This window comes from Apium graveolens, chromosome 1 (genome assembly GCF_009905375.1).
Source record: "Apium graveolens cultivar Ventura chromosome 1, ASM990537v1, whole genome shotgun sequence".
In the NCBI taxonomy this organism is placed as follows: Eukaryota; Viridiplantae; Streptophyta; class Magnoliopsida; order Apiales; family Apiaceae; genus Apium; species Apium graveolens.
Window position 1 is genome coordinate 50,061,128 of NC_133647.1, and position 3,891 is coordinate 50,065,018.

Below are 3,891 nucleotides of genomic sequence, written 5' to 3' on the forward strand. Positions count from 1 at the left end.
AGCGATGAAACGATCATCTAGTTGTAATGACATGTATGTTGGTTTCAGATCAGGCAGACCAAGCTTCTTGAAGATAGACAAGGGCATCAAATTGATGCTAGCTCCCAAATCACACAAACACTTGTCAAACGACAAGTTTCCGATGGTGTAAGGAATAGTGAAGCTTCCAGGATCTTTAAGCTTCGGAGGCAACTTCTGTTGCAACACAGCACTGCATTCCTCTGTAAGAGCAACGGTCTCTAAGTCAAGGAGCATCATTTTCCAAGAGAAAATACCTTTCATAATCCTCACATAGCCAGGCATCTGTTTAAGAGTTTCAGCGAAAGGTATGTTGATATGAAGTTTCTTGAACACCTCGAGAAACTTGGGAAATTGCTTATCCAACTTCTGCTTTTGCAACCTTTTTAGGAGAATGAGTTGGAGGATAGACCTGTTTCTCCCCTGTATTACCCTCAGGAGGAGTGTGTTCCACAGTTTTCTTCCTTGGTTCCACCTTGGCATCCTTCAGCACTTTTTCTTCATCCACAACTACATTTTCTGAAACTTGAGATTTTTCAGGGGTTGCAACCTTTCCAGACCTCAAGATGATGGCATTCAACTGTTCTTCAACTTCCCTCTTGCCTGTATTGGCTTTTGTATTATTAGGAAGCATTCCTGGTGGTCGATTCAATAAGGCATTAGCAATTTTCCCTATTTGGTTCTCTAGAGTCTTGATAGAATCAGCCTTGCTTTGACATATAAGAGCCTGGTTTTTGATCATTAGCCTCAACTCCTCCAATTCAGATTTTTCATTCGAATATAGACCTGCACCTCCATGAATTTGTTGTTGAAGTTGGAGTTGTTGTCTTGGTGTAAATTGTTGCTGAAAACCAGGAAGATTGAATTGCTTGTTTCCAAACTGCTGGAACGGTTGTTGCATCGCATTCTGATTGTTGCTCCAGCTGAAGTTAGGATGATTCCAGTTGTCAGGATGATAAGTGTCTGGAACTGGTTGCTGCGGTCACTGAAAGTTGCTCAGAAACTAAGTTGATTCACTAGATATAGAACATTGCTCCTTCGCATGTGAACCTGCACACAGCTCACAAACTCTGGTTATCTGATTAACACCATAGTTAGCCAGAGAATCGATCTTCATAGACAACGCCTTTAGTTGAGCAGTGATAGCCGTAGTTGTATCCACTTCAAGAACTCCCGATACCTTGCCCTGTGGCAATCTCTGGGCTGGATATTGATATTCATTAGCAGCCATCAGTTCAATTAGATCATAAGCTTCCTCATAGCTCTTTGCCCATAATGCTCCACATAATGCTGCATCGAGTATGGGTCTTGACTGTGCTCCCAACCCATTATAGACGCAATTTATGATCATCCAATCAGGCATTCCATGATGAGGACACTTCCTAAGCATCTCCTTGTAGCACTCCCAAGTTTCACATAAAGATTCTCCCGTTTGCTGTGCAAATTGAGTAAGAGCATTCCTTATTGCAGCTGTCTTCGCCATAGGGAAAAATTTAGTGAGAAACTTTTGAGCAAGATCTTCCCAAGTAGCAATCGAACCAGCTGGTAGAGAGTGAAACTGATACTCAGACACACCATTGAACCTGAAGGTGTCGCAAATCTCTTTGAAATCCCTAATGTGCGTTTTGGGATCTTCCATTGGAGCACCCCCAAACTGAACTGAGTTCTGCACCATCTGAATTATGTCAGGCTTGATCTCGAAGGTATTAGCTGTGATAGTTGGCCTGACAATTCTAGATTGAATGTCATTGATCTTGGGTTGAGAAAAATCCATCAAGGATTTCGTTCGTGCTGTTGGATCTTCCATTATAATGAGTACCTGAAACACAAACAAGTAAACCGTGAAAGTAAAAGAATCTGAGTCAATGAACTTTAGCAACCACTGATGACAAACACATAAACTAAAAATTAACACTGAGTCCCCGGCAGCGGCGCCATAAACTTGTTAGGGAAAAAACACGCGCTAAAATTCACGCAAGTATACGCGTTCGCAAGTAGTATAAGATATAAATCAAATTCGTTCCCAGAGAGACTGGTTTAGGTTAAGTTCAATTTATGCACTTATGCAACAATGGTATGGCTATCATTCAATGCTAAGACAATTAACAAATTGGATTTTGATTAAATTAAGAGATTATACTAAATAGCATTAACTAGGAGAATTGAGGTTGAATTACTTATATGAGACAAACATGTGATTCTAACTTCATTACTACTTCATTCAAAGTCATTGTTCTTAACCTTAGCATGCAGTGGTGATGACACTAATCAAATAACACGAAACTAGTAAACACCAACTTTCGTTGTACGAATACCCTACTACCAAGCATCCACAAAAGAGATAGAAGTTGAATAAACACCAAATATATTGAGACCCTATATGTCTATAGAATTTGACAATATAAAGGTTTAATGTGCAAGTTATTTATCGTGATTACATAGGGCAAGTAAGATGGTTAAAATTACCTATGAATCATGCATAATAAATACATGAACATATGCTAGCATGACAAGTTCTAAACCTCTATATTCACTTTCCCTTCAACAGAAATTAACACGCTATCTTATATGTTAGCTACACACATAAGTGGAGTAAGCACAACCAATACTAGGATTTCAATCAATCACCACACACCAAGATATTGGAACAAATTAATTATAGAAATCCATAAGTAAATTCGTTAGAACCCTGCGATAATGATTAGTTTATAACCGAACTCATCGTCACCAGGTGTCCAATGAAAGCATGATAATAAACAATATAAGAGTACTAGGGTTCAAAGATAAATCGAAAAAAGCATCCAAGTATCAACTATATTAAATGAAATAAAAGTCTTCTTCTTCGTAGCCTTCTTGTGCTCTCTAGGTCTTCTTATTGCTCTCCCAGGTCTCCTTGTTGTTAAAAACATCTTTTTATGGGTATATATAGGCTCCAGGATGACAAGGACTCTCAAAATCTTCAATTTCGACTAAATTCAGGATTCTGGTGCAGAAACCGGGCGCGGGCGCGCTGCTTTCGGGCGCGGGTTGGGGCGCGCTGAAATAGTGTTTTCAGCGGTGCGGGCGCGCTGGTTCTGGCGCGATCGCGCTAACATTCTGGAAAAATTCTGACAATTCTTCTTTTGGTCGTATCTTGTGTTTTGCTCGTCAGAATTAGGAGATTCAACTGCCCACGTGAAGCTAACGAGATTCGCTACAACTTTAGAATGCCCTAGGCTTCTAATGATGATCTTTTTTTAGCATATTTCTTTAAAAAGCTTTTTTCTTCTTTTAACTGATGCCTGAAATGCACAAACACAAAAACACATAAAAAATACCAATAACTTGAGTCCAAAACTCCAACTTAAACCTAAAATAAAGCGTTCCAAGTAGATATAAAATCCATTTATCAATGATGCCATCAATAATATATATAAAGCACAAATCAAGGCCTTACACAACTATGGAAAGGCACTTCAAATCATATTGAATGGACATCAAGACAAAATAATGAAGATAGTGAGGTAAAAGATGGATCAAATCATCCCTTCTCAAACTGAGATCAAAACCAAATTCTTCAATTTTTCTAATCAGATTTCAAGGTATGATCTGAGTGGAGTGGAGATAAGTGTCAAGAATCTCAAGACCTCATTTATGGCCCTGAATGCACAAGTTCAACATCAATCATTAATTCTAATAATACAAGACTGAAGCTGGATCAAATGTACTCTAGCAAATACACTCCTTCAGCCTTGCTCATGGATGAAATTAAAAAGGTTGTACAAGATACTTTTGGGGTTTCTACTTCCTCTACATCTCAATCCTCATCCACGCTGCAAGTTCAAGAACTGCAACACCAGGTATCTTCCCTTCTGTAATATCCCATATTTTCAA

General features: G+C 38.9%; 1 non-coding gene across 1 annotated transcript; it reads left to right on the forward strand.

Moving 5' to 3' along the window:
- The first annotated feature begins 1,379 nt into the window (after positions 1 to 1,379).
- On the forward strand, positions 1,380 to 1,486 carry LOC141682520 (small nucleolar RNA R71). The gene has a single exon (XR_012559809.1). It is a non-coding gene; the product is annotated as a small nucleolar RNA R71 (small nucleolar RNA).
- Positions 1,487 to 3,891: the final 2,405 nt, after the last annotated feature.